General features: G+C 43.3%; 1 long non-coding RNA gene across 2 annotated transcripts; it reads left to right on the top strand.

Annotated features, from left to right (window-relative positions):
* Window positions 1–124: 124 nt before the first annotated feature.
* On the top strand, window positions 125–21,832 carry LOC132401128 (uncharacterized). 2 transcript variants are annotated; one of them, XR_009514489.1, is made up of 3 exons: window positions 125–202; window positions 9,356–9,529; window positions 21,143–21,832. It is a non-coding gene; the product is annotated as an uncharacterized LOC132401128 (long non-coding RNA). The 2 variants fall into 2 exon arrangements; XR_009514490.1 differs by lacking the exon at window positions 125–202 and adding an exon at window positions 2,806–2,908.
* The last annotated feature ends 229 nt before the right edge of the window (window positions 21,833–22,061 follow it).

Genomic DNA, 22,061 nt, shown 5'->3' with positions numbered 1-22,061 from the left:
AACCCCGTGCTTTCAGGAGAGAGAGAGAGAGAGAGAGAGAGAAAATTACATGCACAAAATGAAGCCTACATGCGGTATATCTTCCTTCCTCTCAGTCAAGCTCAATAAGGAAATATTCTGCCGAGGGAGGAAAGAAAAATACAATTAAAATCAGAAAATAAGTAAAACAGATTTAGAATATCGCCTCTCCGAAATCAATCGGGTAGGTGGTTATGAATGAATACAAGCTACGATTGTATGTATTCTGTGCACTTTTTTTGTGAGTGACAAGGTGGAGAAATCAAATTTATTGAGTTTTTAACCCCCCCCCCCAGCTCTCTGCTATTATTACAACATTTGCTAAACTATGCTGTTTCATGGCACTTAAAACACAATGCTTCCCAATCAGACATTTTTCTAGTGTTACACTTTCAGCTCCCCCATTTGGACCTCCTCCACTGTTTCCACGGAAACCATACTGAAAATGTCAAGTCAGCACTCCAGCGTCTGTCACTAACATAACTTGCCCTCCCGTTCACATACGGGAAACTGGGTGTGTGGCAACGCACACTCTCCCCGGTTCTCACCCTACAGCGGGCTTCGCTGAGCGGCCAGGGTCGCCCGGAGGCCGGCGGGAAGTTGCAAGCGAAGCAGCTGCCCCCAGATGCCGGTCAGATCATTGCATCGGAGCACCATGAGCACCAACTCCAGCAGGACATGGGAAAAGAAAGCACAACTGGTTACTTGATATTGCCATTGTCAACTTTAAAAGTGCCAATTCAACCGATCTCAGTGCTTAGTCCACTGTCTTGTCAGGACACCCAGTGTACAATTAAATTCTAGAATTCCATTGCAAATTAAACTACGAATCAATTTGTTTGAAATGTTATTCAGTTCTCCCCTTCTCCTCAATCCATCCCAAAAATCATGGCATTTAATGAACCTGTTAAATCATTTATTTTTAAGTGAGGATTTACAACCATTAGACCCAGGCAAGTAGTTTAAATTAATGCCTTACTGCTGACGAATAGTCATGTCGCAAAGTGGCATCCCAGAGTTAAGCGTTGAATGTAAGCCAACATTTCAATGTACTGCGAGGGAGGGCCGCAAGGTAGAAGGTGCTACACCCGAACTGGTGGATGTAACAACAAGGGGTATGATGCCCTCGCCAATCGTTATTTTGAAATCAATTCACGATTGTTGTGGGAAATTTCCCTGTACAACTTTCACTGCATCATCTCCTAAGTGTCTGACCTGGGGGACGCAATACTGTAAAGCCGCTATCTAGCTCCAAAGTAAATTTATTATCAGATGACATGCATGCTACCATACACAAGCCTGAGATTCGTCTTCTTGCGAGCTTTACCCAATAACTCCATAACGGAATAATAGCCATAATAGAATCCATGAAAGGCTGCAGCAAACTTGAGCGTTCAATCACTGTGGAAAAGACACAAACTGCAAATACGAAGAAAAAGAAATAATAATAATAATAATAAGTTGAAAGTGCGTCCATCGGTTGTGGGAACAGTTCGATTATGAGGCAAGTGAAGTTATCCCCTTTGGTTCAAGAGCCTGATAGCTGAGGGGTAGTAACCGTTCCTGAACCTGGTGGTGTGAGTCCTGAGGCTCCTGTAGCTTCTTCTTGATGGCAGCAGCGAGAGGAGAGCATGGCCTGGACGGTAGGGGTTCCTGATGGTGGATGCTGTTTTCCTGCGATAACACTCCATGCAGATGTGCTCAGTGGTGGGGAGGGCTTTACCCGTGACGGACTGGGCCATATCTATTGTATTTTGTAGGGTTTTCTGCCCAAGGTCATTGGCGTTTCCATACCAGACTGTGATACAATAAAATTAGTTTTTATTGCACATTACCATTTCCCATTGCAAGATATTTGGGATGTAAAAGACCATGTTGAAGTTTTCCTGGTGTATCTCAGTGCTTTAATGCCGTTGCTGCAATGGGAAGTGCAGCAGAGATGAGGGTGTAATGTCAAGAAGGAAACATAATCAACAACTTTGTTAAAATGACACAGAGGCAAAGAACGAGCCGAAACAGTATAAAACGTTTAAAACCTCAGGGCCAGGGCTTTCGTGGCGTTGTGCTGGGAGCAACAGGTTATCTGAGCGCGTGAGAGGGCAGCAAGTGTAGCGACTAGGGTCAGAGGACTGAATAAACTGAACACTGGGATTGAAACCTACAAAAGAGGTTGAAACTGAAACAAGGGGCATTTGTAATGTGACACCGTTCGTTCGTGTGGGGATCTCAGTCAAGAAGTAGTTTAGTCTTCAAGAGAGCGAACAAGAATGATAAGGAGTTGCTCAGGCAGCAATAAGAGCTCAGTTGTAGTGCCAGAGGGGTGGTGGGTGGGGGGGGGGGAGGGAAGAGGGGGTGGGTGGTGTTGTGAGAGAGAGGGGGAGAGAGGGGGGAATGAGAGAGGGATGGGGAGGGGGGGGAAGGGAGAGGAAGATACATGGGGTCGAAGTTGTGCCCCGTACAAATGTGCAGCCACCAGGACTCGGAGACACAACAAAGAGAGAAGAGACTACACACGTCATTCAGAAGGTGAACTCGGCAGATTTAAGGAACAGACTGGAATTATTGGTTTTGTTTAGTGTTGCTTCTTTTTATTGGATGCAACGAACTTGGTAAAATCTATTGTGCTAAGGATCTGTACCCACATTGGTTTGTTCCAGACATGAACAAATCGCTTGAGTTAATTCGATTTAACCTTGAAATTAGATCAAAACAGACAAACTGGCAAACTTCTGCAGGCAGCTGATTGTAACGTGCTCCTGAAACCAATCTCATTGTGGAGGATGTCAAGGGGAAGGGAAGGAGTACAAAGCTTTGCCCCTGTATCCAGGCAAAGGTAACAAGCAGTGAAGCAAGAAGTTGACCTTGATTCCTTCCCGACATGTGTAAGCCAGTAAGTTCTTTTGTTTCTTTCTCAAGCCTTTGTGGATTTGACAGAATGTGAAGATACCAAGTTTAATTCAAACAATGAGAGCTTAGATCGGGGGAACAGTGACAAGACTGAGTTTACAAAATGAAAGGGAAGTTTCTTAAAAAGGAAAATAAATAATCCGGCAGATATCAAGGAAATCTTAGAATTGATAGTGGACTGTGATTCAGATGTCAAGGCAAACTGACAATAGTGTACTTCCACAAGAAAAAGACCATAAGATATAGGAGCAGAATTAGGCCATTCAGCCCATCAAGTCTGCTCCACCATTCCACCATGGCTGATTTATTATCCCTCTCGACCCATTATCATGCTTTCTGCCTGTAAACTTTGGCACCTGACTAATCAAGAACCTATCATCTTTGCAATTGAAATATACTCAATGACTTGGTCTCTGCAGTCATCTGTGCCAACGAATTGCACAGATTCACCACCCTCTAGCTGAAGAAATTCTTCTTCATCTGTTCTAAATGGACATTTCTCTACTTGAGGCTGTGCCCTCTGACCCTAGGCTCACCCACTATAGGAAACGTCCTCTGTACATCAACTCTGTCTAGGCCTTTCAATATTCGATAGGTTTCAATGAGTACTCCCTCTTTCTTCTAAACTACAGTGAGTACAGGACCAGAGCCATCAAATACATTAACCAATTCATTCCAAGAATCATTCCCATAAACCTCCTCTGGACCCCCTCCAATATCTGCAAATCTTTTCTTAGCTAAGCAGCCCAAAGCTGCAAACAATACTCCAAGTATGGTCTGACCAATGCCTTATAAAGCCTCATAATTACATTCTTGTTCTCATATTCTTGCCCTCTCGAAATGAATGCAAACAATGTAATCTTGAGGGCGTCCTGCACAAGAACTCTCGTAGTCTACACCCAAGTCCCTTTGCACCTCCGAATTTTGAATTTTCTCCCCACTTAGAAAATAATCTACACCTTTATTCCTTCTACTGAAGTGTATGACCTATACTGCCCTACACCATATTCCATCTACCACTTCTTTGCCCATTCTCCCAGTCCTTGTGCAGACTCCCCGATTCCTCAACTCTTTATACCATTGCAAACTTAGCCACAAATCCATCAACTCTGTTATGCAAATCATTGACATATAACATGAAAAGAAGCAGTCCCAATACCAACCCCTGCAGAACACCACTAATCCCCAGCAGCCAACCAGAGAATGCCCATTTTATTCACACTCTTTACCTCCTGCCTGACAACCAGTCTCCTATCTTTCCTGTAATACCACGGGTTCTTGCCCAGTTAAGCCGCCTCATAAGCAGCACCTTGTCAAATGCCTTCTAAAATTCCAAGTTAACAACATCCACTGACTCCTCCTTGTCTATCCTGCCTGTACTTCCAACAGATTTGTTAGGCAAGATTTCCCCTTAAGGAAACCGTTGAGTATGACTCATTTTATCACATACCTTCAAGAAACTCAAAATTTCATCCTTAATAATGGACTCCAACATCTTACCAACCACTGAATTCACGGTAACTAGTCTATAATTTTCTTTCTTCTGCCTCCATTCTTCTTAAAGAGTGGAGTGACATTTGCAATTTTCCAGTTTTCCAGAACCATTCCAGACACTAGTGATTCTTGAAAGATCATTCCTAATGCCTCCACAGTATCTTCAGCCACTTCTTTCAGAACCCTGGGGTGTAGACCATCTGGTTCAGATGACTTACCTACCTTTAGACTTTCCCAAGTGTCTTCTCCGTAGTCATAATGACTACACTCATTGCCCCCTGACATTCTTGAATTTCTGGCATACTAGACTGACTCTAAATACTTAATAGATTTACCCACATGACTACCTCTCCCTTGTCATTTTCCAGTTGTCTAATATCCATTCTCACCTCTCTTTTACTCTTGATGTATCTGAAGGTCTGCTGGTATCCTCTTCTATTTTATTGGCTAACTTACCTTCATAGTTCATCTTTTCTCTCCTAATGTCTTTTTTGTTGCCTTCTAAAAGCTTCCCAATCCTCTAACTTCTAATTTTTGTTTTATTATATGCCCGCTCATTGGCTTTTATGCTGTCTTTGACTTCCCTTGTCAGCCATAGTTGCCCCATACTCCCTTTAGAATACTTCTTCATTTTTGTAGGCATTCTACAAATTCTCTCTCTTGGGATCCAGATTGTTTTTCCCAATCTACATACATATTGAAATCGCTCGTGACTATTGTAACATTGCCCTTTTGACATGCCTTTTCAACCCACAATTGTGATTTGTAGCCCACAGTCTGACTTTCTCTTGGAGGCCTGTACACAACTTCCATCAGGGTCTTTTTACTCTTGCATTTTTTAAACTCTACTCGCAATGATTCTACACCATCCAAATCTATGTCACCTCTTTCTAAGGATTTCATTTCATTTTTTTACCAACAGAGCCACTCCACCCCCTCTGCCTACCTACCTGTCCTTTCAATACAATGTTTAACTTTGGATGCTAAGCTCCTAATTATGATCTTCTTTCAACAACGACTCAGTGATGTCTACAATGCCAATACCTGCCAATTTCTAACTGAGATAGATCATCTACCTTATTCTGTATGCTGTGTGCACTTAAATATTACACCTTCAATCCTGCATTCATTGCCCTTTCGATTTTGTCCCCATGTTACACTTCAACTCATGTCACTGACTGCAATTTTGCCTTATCATCTGCCTGTCCTTCCTTACAGTCTCACTACATACTGCATCTTCTTGTGAGCCAACTGCCCTATACTCAGCCCTGTCACTACGGTTCTTGTCATCCTGCCAAATTAGCTTGAACCCTCCCCAACACCTCCATCAAACCTTCTCACAAGGATATCGATCCTCCTTGGGTCCAAGTGCAACCTGTTCTTTTTGTACAGAAGAGATACCAATGGCCCAGAAATCTGAAACCCTGCCCCCTGCAACAATCCTTCAGCCATACATTCAACTGCCAAATTATCCTATTCTTACCCACACTGGTGTGTGACACAGGTGGCAATCCAGAGATTACTACCCTTGAGGTCCTGCTTTTCAGCGTTCCTGCCTCCTTCCCTATATTCTCTCTTCAGGACCTCCTCTCATTTCCTACATATGTTATTGGTACCAATACATACCACAACTTCTGTCTGCTAACCCTCCCACTTTAGAATGCTGTGGACCTGATCCAGGAGGTACCTGACCCTGGCACCTGGGAGGCCAAATACCATGCAGGTGTCTTTCACATCCGCAGAACGTCCTGTCTGCATTTATAACTATTGAATTCCCTATCACTACTGCACTTCTCTTCTCCCCCATTCCCTTCAGAGCCAGAGAGCCAGACAGTGCCAGACACCCTGTTGCTCCCCACCCCCCGGTAGATTGTGCCCCCCTCCCAACTGTGTCCAAAGCGGTATACTTATTATTTAGGGAAATGGCCACAGAGGTTCTCTGCATTGACTGCCTATTCCCTTTCCCTCTCCTGACAGTCACCCAGCTACTTGCCTCCTGCAACTTAAGGGTGATTAACTCCCTGTAGCTCCTATTTGTTACTATTGGAGCCAAAAGTCATCAAACTGCAGCTCCAATTCCTTAACACAGTCTTTAAGGAGCTGTAGCTCGATGTACTTTGTGCAGGTGTAGCTATCAGGGAAACGGAAGGTGATGCCGAGTCCTCACATCTCACACAAAGGACATACCGCTAACTTTGGGCCCATTCTCAGCACACTAGCTATGTACTGATAGCCAAAGAAAGACAGCAAAAAACTTACTAGAAACTTACTTCAGACCCCCGCCTGTGCTTGCCCAAGCCTGATCTTGCTGAAGCCTGTTGAGCCGAATCCTCTCACTCTAACGATGGCCGCTCCACTTACACCACCCTCCTTTTCGTTGGCTCAGATAAAGCTCACTCCCAATGAGACTTGTTCTTTTTAAATGAACTCCAGCTTGCAATGATGCCTCTCCATCTCTCACCACTTCAAATTAAAAAGGGAAGTAAATTGGAGAGAGCTAAGCAAATGATCACACGTGCACAATTTTAATATGTGTCCAAGACATTTTAAACAGGAGGACAGGTTAACTTATCCAATTAAAAAAAGAGAAAGTACATGGGAATCTAGGACAACAATGTGTCCGAGCCAGTTTCCACAGCACTGCCATTACCTCCTTGGGAATACAATCTGCTGGAAGAACTCAGTGATATTTCCTATATAAACCTGCTTACAAAGCTCAAAGTAAATTTATTATCGAAGTACATATACAGTATGTCACCATATACTACCCTGAGATTCATTTTCTTGCGGGCATTCGCTGCAAATATAAAGAAACACAATAGAGTCAATGAAAAACTGCACACATCAAGACAAACAACCAATGCACCAACGACAACAAGCTGTGCAAATACAAAAAGAATGGGGAGAAAAGTAGCAATATGAAATAATAAATAGATAAGTAAGTAATAAATATTGAGAACATGAGATGAAGAGTACTTGAAAGTGAAACTACAAGTTGTGGGAACAGTTCAGTGCTGGGGTGTGTAAAGTTGAGTTCTAGAGCCTGATGATTGAGGGGTAATAACTGTTGCTGAACCTGTTGGCATGGACCTTGAGGCTCCTGTACCTTCGTCCTGATGGCAGCAGCGAGAAGCACACACACTGATTTTACACCATACTTCCAACGGAGTGGTAACATCTTGAGAAATTTCAATAACAAGGCAGAACGGTGGGAGTGCTAAATCCAGAAAAAAAAAACCACATCAGTTAACACCAAGATGTATCCATGGACATCACAAGGAGATACTTAATGTGCTGAGACAAAGGGAGGTTTATTTTCCCCCATGGTATTAAGAGGAGTGCTGCTCAAAATTACAGAAAAAAACTATTTCCGTCTATTATTAGTAAATAAAAACAAAAGGACAATGAGATTTTTGAATATAAAAATGAAGATGAGATGGTACTAAAAGTGCTCTGGCTGAAACAAGAATGGAAGTAGTGTTTCTAAGTTTTTACTATTAAATTGCACAAATAATTGGAACACTAAAGTATAAAATAGTTCTAATGGTTTCCTTTTGTCCCGGAAAATTCCATGATTGCCAAATAATCTAAAGTTCACGTTAAAGAATATAAGTTATTTTTATTTTGATCACATCAACCGGGAATTTAATCAATAAAAAAATTAGATCTATTGCTAGGGAACTGAATGAAAATTGTGAAGAAAAAAAATCAATTGCTATGTTACAAATGTTCGAAAGTGAATTATGTTCATGATATCATGTCCTTTTGCTAAATTGAAGTTTATGTATTTTACAACTGTAAAAGGAGTGATACCTTTTAAAGGAAAATGTGATAAAGATCTGTCCTATTATAGTTTTTGCAATTAGTGCTGCTAGTTCTTGGGTGGTGGGGTGGAGATACATCCCTACCAAAGGAGGTGCAAGGCACCCGCTAAGCCATGTTCAGGGTCACATGAAGCCATGGGAGTTGGCGGGGCGGTTGTATGAGCAGCTGGTGCATATCACAAGTCCTGGTTATGTGACCACTGATGCCAGACAATCTCCAAAGAGTATTGATGATGGCTGGGGTCACCCGTCTTGTAAAGACACTGCCCACAAGAAGGCAATGGCAAGCCACTTCTGTAGAATTTGCCAAGAACTATCATGATCCTGGAGAGATCATGATAGCTTGCAGACATCTCAGCACCTGTTGAGGTGACATCCTCAGTGCGCAGTTGTTGATGTTTCTCTCTGGCGTTTACATAGCCCCTCGTTGGCTTGCCTGCTCCTGATTGGCTACCCCTTCAGCTGACCTTTGATTTCTATTGGCTCACGTTTCTTTGGCTCTTAGGGGTTCGTAGGTGGTGTCTATTTTGGTATGTTTGTTTACGGAGTTATCAGGAGAGAATCATCCTCCTACAAATTCTCGTGCCTGCTTCGTGTTTGCCTGTACCAGAAGCTCTGCAGTGTCCCAGTTAAAGTGGTGTCCTTCAGACCAAGAGGGGCACCACGGAGGTTCTGGCACAGGCAAGCACTATGCCAGCAAACTAACTGCCAAGCTCGGCAAATGCCGCAACATCAGACTAAATGGAACAGAACAATAAAGGAGAAAAAATATATTAAATGCAGACATACAGATGACCAAATCAACAACCAATCTGTAGAAAACACAGCTGCTTGATTTTAGGAGAAAAATATTTTACATGTATTATTTTTAAGGCAAAAATTTCTTTAGGCAATAGTAGAGCAAGAGACATAGAGACAGACAGATACAACATGAAAACATACTCATCGGCCCACCATGTCTGATGTACTGATCAGCCTAAAAAGGAGAAAGGGATTGAGATTTAAGAGGCCGTTTTCTCTATTTGTATGGGTGACAAGAATAGGGGTTCAGACAGTTAGGATTTGAGGAGAAATTTGTTATCATGTAATGCAACAAATTCTATCCTTCCTAGGGCCATGGATGCTCAGAGATTAAGCATGTGCAAGGCTGACATGGATAGATTTTTGGATATCAGGATATGAGAATCTGGTAGAAAATGGACTCAAGGGTACAGTGTCAGGCTTGATCTTGTTCAGCGATGAAGAAATCTCAAGTATTTCCCACTTCATTAAAGCATTGATACAAGGTTAGTCGAATATCATTCTATTTTGTAAAGTATAAAAGACAGCTTCAAATGTGTTATTTTAATGCTAAGACCACCAAGGTAAGGGCAATGAACTCAGAGCAGGAATCGTTCCCTGCAAATTTGATGATGTGGTCTCTGCAAGGATTTGGATAAGAGAGGGATGTTTAAAGTTCCAGGGCTTTGATGCTTTGGGAATGATAGATACAGTGCTTATGGGGTTTGTAGCATGATTAATTGAGGACAAAATCACAGCTGCACTCAGAGTTCAAGTAAACAATTAGGTGCAAGATCATAATGAGTTAGATTGAAAGGTCACGAGTTCATCAGAACATACTAAGGAACTGTTCAATAGTCTTAAAGGGGGACTAGTCTCAAATAGGGACTTGCTTAGATGCTGCATAACCTTCTAGACCTTCCCAATCCATGTACCTTTCCAACGGTCTTTTAAAAGTTGTTATTGTACCTACATCAAACCACTTCCTCTGGCATAGTTACCGCCCTTCATATATAAAAATAGATGCCCCTCAGGTTCCTCTTAAATCTTCCACCTCTCACTTTAAACCTATACCCTCTCATTCTTGACACCCCCCACTCCGGGAAGAAGACAACTGCATTCACTTAATACACACAAACTGCTGGAAGAGCCCAGCAGGTCAGGCAGCATCAATGGTTGGGAATAAACAGTCGACATTTCAGGCTGAGACCCTTCATCAGGATAGTATGCATTTACACTATCTAACTCTTCATGATTTTATAGACCTCTGTACAGTCACCCCTCAGTGTCCCACGCTCTAAGGAATAAAATCTTAATCTACCCAGCTTCCCCCTATAACTCAGTCCCTCAAGTCCTGGCAGCAGCCTTGCAAATGTTTTCGCACTCTTTACAGTTTAGTAACATCTTTCCTATAAGTAGGACGACCAGAACTGAGTACTATACTCCAAGTGCAGCCTCACCAGCACCCTGTACGACAGCGTCATGTCTGCGGGAGGCTAACACGCCAAAGGTCTTTCTCACCACCCTGTCTAATTGTGACTCCACTTACAGTGAACAATGTGACCATGGTCCTTCTGAAATACTCCCCAGGGCACAGCCATTCTCTGTGTAAGTTCTACTTGGATTTGACATGGCAAACACACCATTTGCCGTTACTGAGTTTGATTCATCGTTCAGCTGAACTGATGAACGGGCAGATCACTGTTGAAATCCCATACTTATTACTGGAAATGAAAACAATGTATGACAGCTTTAACAGTGAGACATAAAATAAATTAAGGAACAAACTATTTTAAAACAAGATGTAACAAACAATTTTGGGGAATCACAGTAGGGGAGGGGTTTGATAAAGAAGCAAGACGTGAAAGTTCAAAGTACTTTTTCTGCGAGCATACTTAGCAAATCTATAGAACAGTAACTGTAAACTTTAAACTGTGTAAATGCAGATATAAATACAGTAAATAGCAATAAATAACAAATATGAAATAACAAGATAAATGAGTGTAGTTATCCCCTTTTGTTCAAGAGCCGGATGGTTGAGGTGTAGTAACTGTTCTTGAACCTGTGTGTGCAAATACATTTGTTGCCATCTCAAAACCCTTTTTAAGACATTAGTATTAAAGACAATTCAGTTTTTCTCATGTTACCCAAATGAAACAACAGTTATTTAAAAAGTTAGTATGCACAATCACCATATGTAATAAAATCTTCCATCCTATTTGATTCAGAAGTTCTCAAATATGAAAAAAGAGGTTTCAAATATGTTTTTATCTCCCCAAGAGTTTGCTAGATAATTCAGCATTTCTGAACAACTCTTTGTAATCAGCTGCTACAGCCTTCTATGTCAAAGAATTCAAGCATAAAATCTTGCTAAGACTTTTCAAAGCAGCATTGTTCTTTAATTAAGAACTGTTATGCAGGGACATGAGTGTGTACTAATCGAGTCTATTCATGTAGCTGTCCTGGATGTTGTAAACTAACATTCAGCAGAAGTTGTATATATGTTCGGCAACATTTTTGCCTAGATTAACTTCGACAAAAAGAGTGCAGGTGCTGAAACTGAGGCAGCAGAAAGATACGAAGCAGTCATCAGAATCAGATTTAATACCACTGGCATATGCCGTGTCATACTATCACTCCCTTCTATTCTTATCCTAAAACACACAAAGGAAAGATTGATTTGCCTGTCCAAGTATCCGTTAAAGGTCAAAGACAAACTTCGTACAGCAAATGGAGAGGGAGAAGCATAAATCAGTATTTCAATGGAATAAAGGGAATTACAGAGGCATGACAGAGGAGCTTGCCTAAGTGGATTGGAGGAGGATAATGGCAGAGCAGAGAAGTTTCTGGGAATAGTTCACAAGGTGCGGGATAGATATGTCCCACAGAGGAAGAAGTTCCCAAATGGCAGGGATGGGCAACTGTGGCTGACAAAGGAAGTTAAAGACTGTATAAGTCTTTAAGGAAAGGAGGCAAAAGTGAATAGGAAGTTGGATGATTGGGAAGCTCTTAAAATCCAACAAAAGGCAACTAAAAAGCTGTAAGAAGGGAAAAGATGAAATATGAGGGCAAACTAGCCAATAATGTAAAATTTTTTCACTTATGTGAAGAGTAAAAGGGAGGTGAGAGTTGATATCGGACCACTGGAAAATGGTGCTGGTGAGGTAGTAATGGGGGACAAAGAAATGGCAGGTGAACTTAATGAGTACTTTGTATCTGTCTTCACTGTGGGAGACACTAGCAGTGTGCCAGAGGTCTGTGAGTGTCAGGGAGCAGGAGTGAGTGCCATGGCTATTGCAAAGGAGAAAGTGCTAGGCAAACTCAAAGGTCTTAAGGTGGATAAGTCACCTGGACCAGATGGATTACGTCCCAGAGTCCTGAGAGAGGCTGCTGAAGAGGTAGCAGGTGCATTTGGTTATGGTCTATCAAGAATCACCTGGTTCTGGTGTAGTCCCGGAGGACTGGAAGATTGCAAATGTCACTCCACTCTTTAAGAAGGGAGGAAGGCAAAAGAAAGGTTGGTAAAGTGTTGGAGTCCATTATTAAAGATGAAGTTTCCAGGTACTTGGAGATGAATGATAAAATAAGTCAAAGCCAGCGTGGTTTCTGTAAAGGAAAACCTTCCATGACAAATCTGTAAGAGTTCTTCGAAGAGTTAATGAGCAGGATGGATAAAGGAGACGTAGTGGATGTCATTTACTTGGATTTTCAGAAGGTATTTGATAAGGTGCCTCACATGAGGCTGCTTAACAAGATAAAATCCATTGGCATTCCAGGAAAGATACTGGCATGGATAGAGGAATGGCTGACAGGCAGGTTGGTTGGTTGCCAGTGACTAGTGGTGTTCCTCAGGGGTCAGTCTTTGGACTTGCTACTTTTCATATTGTTTATCAGTGATCTGGATAATGGAATTGATGGCTTTGTGGCAAAGCTTGCAGACAGTACAAAGATAGGTGACGGGGTAGGAATTGCTGAGGAAGAAATGCGATTGCAGCAGGACTTAGACAAATTGGAAGAAGGGGCAAAAAAGTGGCAGATGGATACAGTGCTGGGAAATGTACAATAATGGATTTCGGTAAAAGGAACAATAGTGCAGATTATTATCTAAATGGGAAGAAGGTTCAAACATCAGAGATGCAGAGGGACTTAGGAGTCCTTGTGAATTGAATTGAATTGAATTGAATTTATTACTTATATCCTTCATATACATGAGTAAAAATCTTTAAGTTATGTCTCCGTCCAAATGTGCAATGTGCAATTATAATAATTTATAATAAATATTATGTACAACAGGATAGTCAATATAACAGAAATACAATTGTGTCAGCATGAATTAAGCAGTCTGATGGCCTGGTGGAAGAAGCTGCCTGGAGACTGTTGGTCCTGGCTTTTATGTTGTGGTACTGTTCCCCAGATGGTAGCAGCCGGAAGAGTTTGTGGTTGGGGTGACTCGGGTCCCCAATGATCCTTTTTACACACCTGTCTTTGTGAATGTCCTGAATAGTGGGAAGTTCACATCTACAGATGCACTGGGCTGCCTACACCACTCTCTGCAGAGTCCTGTGATTGAGGAGGTACAGTTCCCAGACCAGGCAGTGTGCAAGACTCCCAGAAGGTTAATTTACAGGTTGAGACTATGGTAAAGAAGGCTAATGCAATGTTGGCATTTATTTCAAGGGGAACAGAATATAAAAGCAAGGAGATAATGCTGAGGCTTTATAAGACATGAGTCAGGCTGCACTTGGGAGTACTGTCAACAGTTTTGGAGCCCATACCTCAGGAAGGAGGTGTTGTCATTGGAGAGAGTCCAGAGGAGGTTCACAAGGATGATTCCAGGAATGAAGGGATTATGAGGAGCATTTGACAGTTTTGGGCTAGTGGGGGTATCTAGAACACAGCCTCAAAATTGAAGGGTGACCTTTTAGAACAGTTGTAAGGAGGGATTTTATTTTTAGCCAGAGAGTGGTGAATCTGTGGAATGCTCTGACACAGGCCGCAGTGGAGGCCAAGTCTTTGGGTGAGTTTGAGGCAGAAGTCGATCGTTTCCTGATCGGTCAGGGCATCAAAGGATATGAAGAGAAGGCAGGTGTATGGGCTAGATGGGCTGAATGGCCTAATTCTGCTCCTACGTCTTATGGTCTTAAAGTTATGTGACCAAATGAGGAAGGAGGAAGTAAGCAAAACATGTCAGCCCAACTAATAACGCGCACATATTGCTTGACCTATCAAGCGAGGTTAAACACCTTGTGGCTATATTTTTTTTGGAGTTAAGCAGAATGAGGAATGGCTTTACAGAGACATATAGGGTCCTGACGGGGCATGACAGAGAAGTTGTCAAGAGGTTTTCACTCATAGGAATGTCTCAGGCAGAGGAATGCTGTTGCTGGGTCAGGGATTGATCACTTAAGGAAGTGGTGCACTCAGTTATTTTCGGAGAGCACTGCAGATCTCCAGGGTTCCCTATCCAAGAAGGTTGCGGAGCCTGGGTCATTAGAAGCATTTGAGGAGGAGGCACAGTAGATACGTTTTTAAAAGAGCAGAGAGCTGAGGGTTAATGGGAACGGACGAGTAGAAGAAATGAGTTCAGAGTAGGTCATCTGTGAGTGATCGTAGTGAACCAGAGGGCTGGCTTTCCTGTTTTCTTGTGTCCTTAAGTTCTTGCGATTGTACAAGCTGGGAAGTATCTTTTAATACTTTTATTTGTGGTGCAACCCCTTGAGAAGGCTTCATAGATGTTTGACTCTTCAAAGGTATGGCAGGAGGGTGGAGTCACAGCACAGTGGATGAAATCTGCCATCATCACCTAGTTTGGCCTGTACTGTACGTGATTCCAGAGCCAGCGATGTAGCCGTCGCTTAAAGGCACTCTGAAGAGCCCGCGCAAGGTCAAGGGCAGTTTGGGAAGTGCGATTGAAAAGCAATTCTTACCTTCAAAGTAATGAATAGCAAACGACATACAGCAGTGGCTGCAAGGTAATTCCACACTCAGCTGGGAACTAATCGTTGTGGGCTGAAACTATGGTTGCACAAAGGAGACGCGAGAGATTGAAGATGCTGGAGTCTGGAGGGAGGAAATTGCAGGTAATTCCTTTGCCCCCCCCCCACAGATGCTACACAACCCACTGGGTTCTTCCACCAGATTGTTTATAACACCAGAGACTGATAAACAGAGCATTAAACGAGGTGAAAAGAGTTGCAATTGTACGTTGCCTGTAACAACAGCAAGTGGGCTTGAAAGCGGTAAACTGTGGAAGGCCAGACTAATGCTGCCACACAAGACAGGGTGGCTCAGTAACACGGTGGTCAGTACGACACTTCACAGTGCGGGCGACCCAGGTTCAATTCTCACCGCTGCCTGTAAAGAGTTTGTACATTCTCCCCGTGACCACAGTTTCCCCCCACAGGCCAAAGGCATACTTGTTGGTGGGCTAATTGATTATTCTAAATTGTCCCATGATTAGGCCAGTGTTAAATCAGTGGATTGTTGGGTGACATGACTCCAAGGGCTGGAAGGGGCCATCCATTCTGTATGATAGATAGATAGATAGATAGATAGACAGACAGACTTCAGACAGCAACAGAGCAGTCACTGGAATTCAGACCAGGGCACTGACCGTCTCATTAACAGTTCTACTCTGTGCTCATTTTCTATTAACATCATCTGAACTCTTCTTTAAATGGCTGGTTAATTCCACCTCAGAATATTCGTACCTATAATCTATTAGCAGACAAATAACCATTTCTTTTGTACACTAAATCACAACTGTTCATGAAGCTCTTCACGTTCAAATTTTGTGGGTTCACCCTCCTGAACGACGCTCTCATGTCGGCCTCAGAGACTGAAATCACCGGGTCATCAGGAGCTGTGGGAGTTCTTGAAGGCGCCGCCATGGTTTGATGGTCACAGTGAGCATAAAAGGCACTGAGCTCCTCTGGGAGCAGAGCCTTGGCGTCACCTATGTCACTTGGTTTCGCTTTGTAGGAGGTGATAGTATTCAAGCCCAGCCAGAGTTGTCGAGCACCCTTCAGGGGTTCAAGCTTGGTCCAGAATTGCCACTTCACATGTGAGATGGCTTTTCGAAGACCATACCTGGAACTCTTGTAATTAACTTGGTCACCAGACCTAAATGTCACTGATCTGGCCCTCAGCAGATTGCAGATCTGATGATTCATCCAGGGCTTCTGTTTAGGGAAGACTCTGAATGATTTTGTGAGAGTGTATTTGTCTCTGACTGTTTTTATGAAGTCCACGACAACCGTGATGTATTCGTTCAGATCCTCTGATTAGTCCTTGAACACAGCCCAATCTACTAACTTGAAGCAATCTGTAGCCATGCCTCAGCCTCGAGAAAGAACAGCGTTTCCCTTTCTCCACCATTGATGCTGCCTTCACCCACATCTCCTCCATTTCCCAGACTTCTGTCCTCTCCCTATTTTCCCACCACCTTTACAGGGATTGAGTTCCTCTTGTCCTTACCTCCATATCCAGCACATCATTCCCCGCATATCCACCATCTTCAATGGGATCCTACTACCAAACACTTCTTTACCTCACCCTCCCCCCATTCTCTACTTTCCGCTTCCTGTGATTCTCTTGTCCATTTGTCCCTTCCCACTGATCTCCCTCCCTGCAAGTGGATGAAGTGCTACACCTGCCCCTCCACCTTCTCTCTCACCTCCATTCAGTGCCCCAAACAGTCCTTCCAGGTGAGGCAACACTTAACCTGTGAATCTGTTGGGGTTGTCTGTGGCATCACTGTGACACCTCCTCTACACTGGTGAGAGCCTATGCAGATTGCTTTGTTGAGCTCCTTTGCTCCTCCCGTAACAAGCAGGAGTTTCCTGTGGTCAGTTATTTCAATTCCAATCCCCATTCCGAATTAACAGTCCATGACCTATTACCACGATCAGGCAAATCTCAGGTCGGAGGAGCAACACCTCCTATTCCATTTGGGTAGCCTCCAGCCCGACGGCATGAACATCCATTTCTCTAACTTCTGGTAATTTTTCCCCTCCCTTTTTCTCTTCTTCCATTCCCCACTCTGGTTCTCCTCTTACCTCTTCTCTCCTCATCTGCCCATCACCTCCCCCAGATGCCCCCCTCCTTCTCTTTCTCCCATGGCCCACACTCCTCTCCTATCAGATTCCTTCTTCTCCAGCCCTTTACCTTTTCCACCCACCACCTCCCAGCTTCTCACTTCTTCTCCCTACCCCACCCACCTATTTACCTCCTCACCTGGCTTTTCTCCCATCCTTGACTCCTTTCCGTAGAGACTGCCTGACCTGCTGTGAGTGAGTGAGAGAGACTGAGAGAGGGTGGGGGAGAGCGAGCGAGAGTGTGAGAGAGAGAGGGAGGGTGGGTGAGTGAGAGGGTGAGAGAGAGACTGTCTGTCTGTGTGGATTTCCAGCATATGCGGAATCTCTCGTGCTTCTGAAGCGAACAAACCGATCAACACGATGTGTTCCAATGTCTTCCATGACAAAGCTGCTCTGTTAATCCCCACGCTCAGGTCAGATGGATGTCACACTAGATCCTGTTCTCCATCAGATTGCTCCTTTCCCAACTTTTGGCTGCCTCTTCCTCCAAGCATCCACCGCTTCACCTTGTGCTTCCGTATTTCCTCCTCACAAGCCTCCTCTGTCATACTGTTTAGTTCAACGGCCTCGTGCGCCACAGTTCTCTGGGAGAGATACTGCCTGTCCCTTGACCTGTCAGGCCCACAAAAGTAACATTGTGAAAACAACACCGTCTGTACATTTCGTTTCCACGTTCTCCCGGTGACCAGGTGGGGCTCCTCCCAAGGTGGGCAGGTTAATTGGTCACATAGGTGTAACTGGACGGCATGGGCTCATTGAGCCAGAAGGGTCTATTACCAGGTTGTGTCTCTACCATAAATAAAAGCATGTCTTCTATAAAGACCGTGCAGTTAACCTGGTTGTAATTGGAAATTCCCTTGTCATTGTGACAGGAATCTCATGATCCATTTTGGCAAACAAAATAAGACAAAAACAGATTGAACGTGGAATTTACATTCCCATGCTACCCAGACAGATCATTCCGGACATAACTACACCGAGGTAGTGCAAAAGGAAAGGAAATGGATTATTGTACAATGTTAACAGTTACAGAGCAAACTGCAATGCAGGCAGACAAAAGAAGTGAAAGGACCAAAGTAAATTTATTATCAAACTATGTTAATGTCACCAATTACTACCCTGTGATCCATGACTGAGAGATTAAGAGTTTATCATGTAGGAGGTCCATTCAGGAATCTAATAATAACCTTATTTTTTAAATGGGGGCCTCCAGTATACCATAATTCAATGCTCATACTGATTCCAATTGTTTTTGCTGTAAAAGTTGGAAAGAGTGAGAGGAGATGGGGGCGAGGTTAAAGATAGCTATAGACCTATATTTTCTCTTCTTCAAAGTTTACATATGCATTTTTTTGAAGTTCTTTAGAAAAGATACAAAGCTATCAGATAAAAATGCAGACAAAGTAGACGATAAGGAGCATGAGGACTGACTGGCCATACACTGTTGTTGCTACTACCATTGGGCAGGATGTACGGAAACCTTAGGCCCCACACCACCAGGTTCAGGAACAGTTGTTAGCCCACAGCTATCAAGCTCTTGAACCAGCATGTGAGTGGTGTGGGTTCTCCTGAAGTCAATAATCATCTCCTGTGTCTTGCTGACATTGAGGAAGAGGTTATTTTGTCTGGCCCTGGGCCTCGAGCTCTTCGACCTCCTTTCCGTGGGCTGTTTCATCGAGGTTGGTGACGAGCCCCACCACCGCCGTGTCATCGGGGAACTTGACGATGTGATTATCCAGTGTCACACACGTGAACAGAGTGTACAGCAGTGGGCTCAGCACACAGCCCTGGGGGGGGCGGGGGGGGGCACCCATGTTGAGGATGATGGGGGAAGGAGAAGTGGTTATACATCCTAACTATCTGAGCTCTGTTGATTAGGAAGTCCAACAGCTGCACGGAGGTGTATTTAGACCGAGGAGTGGGAATTTGTCCACCAAGGTCTGTGGTCAAGAGTGTTGAATTCCCAAATGGAATCCAGAAACAGCATTCTAACATAAATCACATCAGCATCTGCCCTACCCACCCTATTCATAATCTTATACATTTCATTGAGATCACTTCTCTTCCCAACTCCATTGAATCCAGGCCGATCCCACTCAATCTCTCGTCATCGTGCAACACCCTCATTACATACAAATACATATTCGTTAGCAACACACACACACACACACACACACACACACACACACAAAATGCTGGTCAGGGCACACCTATAGAAATTAATAAACACTCAATGATTCTGGCCAAGACCCTCCTTCAGGACTGAGAAGGAAGGGGGAAGATGAATGAAGAAGAATGAAAAGATTGGGGGGGGGGAGAAAGAAGCTAGCTGAAAGGTGATGGGTAAAGCCTTAGGCTTGGAGATGATGAAAGCTACCCACAGTTCTCCAGATGTTGTTTCTCTAAATGTCTATGTAATTAAATTAACTTTGCCTTCCCCCTAGAGCAATCCAGTTCCATTTTATAATAATCATCTTTCCAGTTGTTTCTTTACCTTATTCTGTTTCCCACAGCCTTTTTTTCTTAAATTCTACCATTTTCCCACACTCTGCACAAACAATCACCCCTTTCTCCAAACACTTAAGCTGTCTGTATTCTTTGCAGGCTCTTTCAGGTCTTCCCACACATTACTCTCTGCTCGGTAAATGCTTTCTTCTCTCTGTCAATTTATTAAATTCTTCCATATAAAATATGAACAGTTCATGGTTACCTGCTGATTCCTGCAGCTCCTCAATCACCACAATGTGCCAAAGTAGAGGCGAACAGTTTAATCCTGCTCCCTGTTTCCTGTCGCTGACTCAGGCTCATACAACGCAGAGCACAACCTGCTTGACCCAGCTTGTCAATACTGACTGTGATGCCCTTCCACACCAATCCCACTTTCTCTCATTAGGGCTGCGTTCCCCTGTGCTGTTCCTATGCTATCCTTGTCCTGTCTTGTTCCCTGCCAGTCCTCTATCCCCTGCAAAATGTTACTGTAACTCTACGAACCCTTTAAACATCTTTTGCACGTCTTTTGAAAAGTCCACTGGTTCACTAATGACCTTCCTACTTACACTACCCAAAATTACATGAGATTTGCCTACCCTTCTTTAAATCATGGTCATACTGTCTAATCAGTGGGTGTGGGAGGGGTGGAGATACATCTCTACCAAAGGGGGCGTAAGGGGCTCCTTTCCTCTGCTAGCCTGTAGGTCACCCTTGGGCGAGGTGTAGCACCTATTTAGCCCCCAACCCTAGATCAGGGTCACGTGAATCCATGGGAGCAGGTGGTGGACGGTTATATGAGCTTGTCACAAGTCCTGATTATGCAATTGCTGACGCCAGATGGACAATCTATGAAGAGTATTGATAATGGCTGGGGTAAAGACACTGCCCAGAAGGTGGCAAAGGCAAACCACTTCTGCAGAAAAATTTGCCGAGAACATTCATGGTCATGGAAAGAGAAAGAATAAGCCAGATTAAAGACAGATGGTTACCCACATCATATGACACAGCACATAATGATGATGACTATCTAATCATGTTATGAGTTTCTAAGTTTACTTGCTACATTTAATAACAGATTCCTCCATTTTAGCTCCAGCTTGTGTCAGACTAATGTTAATCTAATCAATGAAAATCTATCCTCATTCCTTTAATTCACTGTTTTCTCTTTTCATCCTTTCTTGAGGAGGAATGCTACCTTTGCAACCTTCCAGTCTGCTGAGACTGTTCCCCGACAACAAGGAGTTTTGAGGTTTACCATTACTGTATCAGCCATGTGCTTTACAATCCTGGAATCCTGGGCTTTCAGCTGCAGATCTTTTGGCTTTTAACCCCCCCCCTCCCCCCCAGAAACTCCTCCATTACTTTCTCTATACTAAAATTAATTTCTCTAAGGTTCTCACATTCATTAGTCTGTCAGCTCACCACTATTTCTGCTGTCTACTGTGTCTTCTACACGAAGGCAGGTGGAGAATTATTTGTTTAGTGACTGGGCCCCATAAGAGCACTGACTTTTCACTCTGTCCTGGTTGCTAGGGGCCATCTCCAAGAGACCTGGACTGCAGCTTCCTTCTACACTCATCTGCCTGTCAATCTACATGTCGGGTGCAGGGAGGTCGTTGGAGCCAAGAGGAGGAAGACAATTAGAATGAACTCCTGCCATGATATGTGGCAGGATCTTTGTGTCTCGGGCCCTGAGGAGCGCTTTGGCCCCAGCAGACTCTCCCTCAAATACAAAAGCCGTTATCTCAAGACTGTTGTGAATTGCACTGGGCTGGTGTGGGGGTGCTGGCGAAGATCAGGACACTTAAAAGTAGCGACACTTTCATACGTCGGAAGAACCTGATGTACCGTGGATGGAAGCTCACTCCTGTGTTACATAATTGAGAGGTTTCAGCTTCATGATTCTGCAGTACACTGCACAGTGAGAAGCCACACAGGTCAACACGAAAGTAATAATCATCAGATTATTATTAATTATTGATGTACCCAAGGAATGGAGGGCCATTTCAAGAGTAAATATTCAATGTTTTCACGTTTAATGTTATTAATTTTTAAACCACTCTCAGGAATTATCTTGCCCCAAGTGAATTGCTAAAGATGACAGTATGTTAATGTTATCAGGCACCAGGTTCCTGTATCAGTCTATTAGTGCTGGCTCTTCCACCAGTGAAATTTACAGTCTCACACTGTTTGCACTAATGATTCAAAATGGTTTAATGTCATTGCTTGTACACTTGTGAAAAGGAGAATGAAATAATTGTTACTCCGGATCGGATGCAATACAAAAAAAACCACACAAAACACACAAATAGTAATAATAAACACTATAAATATGAATACTCAGCTTATATTCATAACATATAAATACTTAGCTTATACACACAGATGTCCATAAAGTGACATTAAAGCATCCGTTAGTCTCGAGAGACCATGGATTTGTGCCTTGCAAAGT

The sequence above is a fragment of the Hypanus sabinus genome, chromosome 10 (genome assembly GCF_030144855.1).
Source record: "Hypanus sabinus isolate sHypSab1 chromosome 10, sHypSab1.hap1, whole genome shotgun sequence".
Lineage (NCBI taxonomy): Eukaryota > Metazoa > Chordata > Chondrichthyes > Myliobatiformes > Dasyatidae > Hypanus > Hypanus sabinus.
The sequence above is the reverse complement of the archived record's forward strand: the minus strand, read 5'-3'. Positions and strand labels throughout refer to the sequence as shown.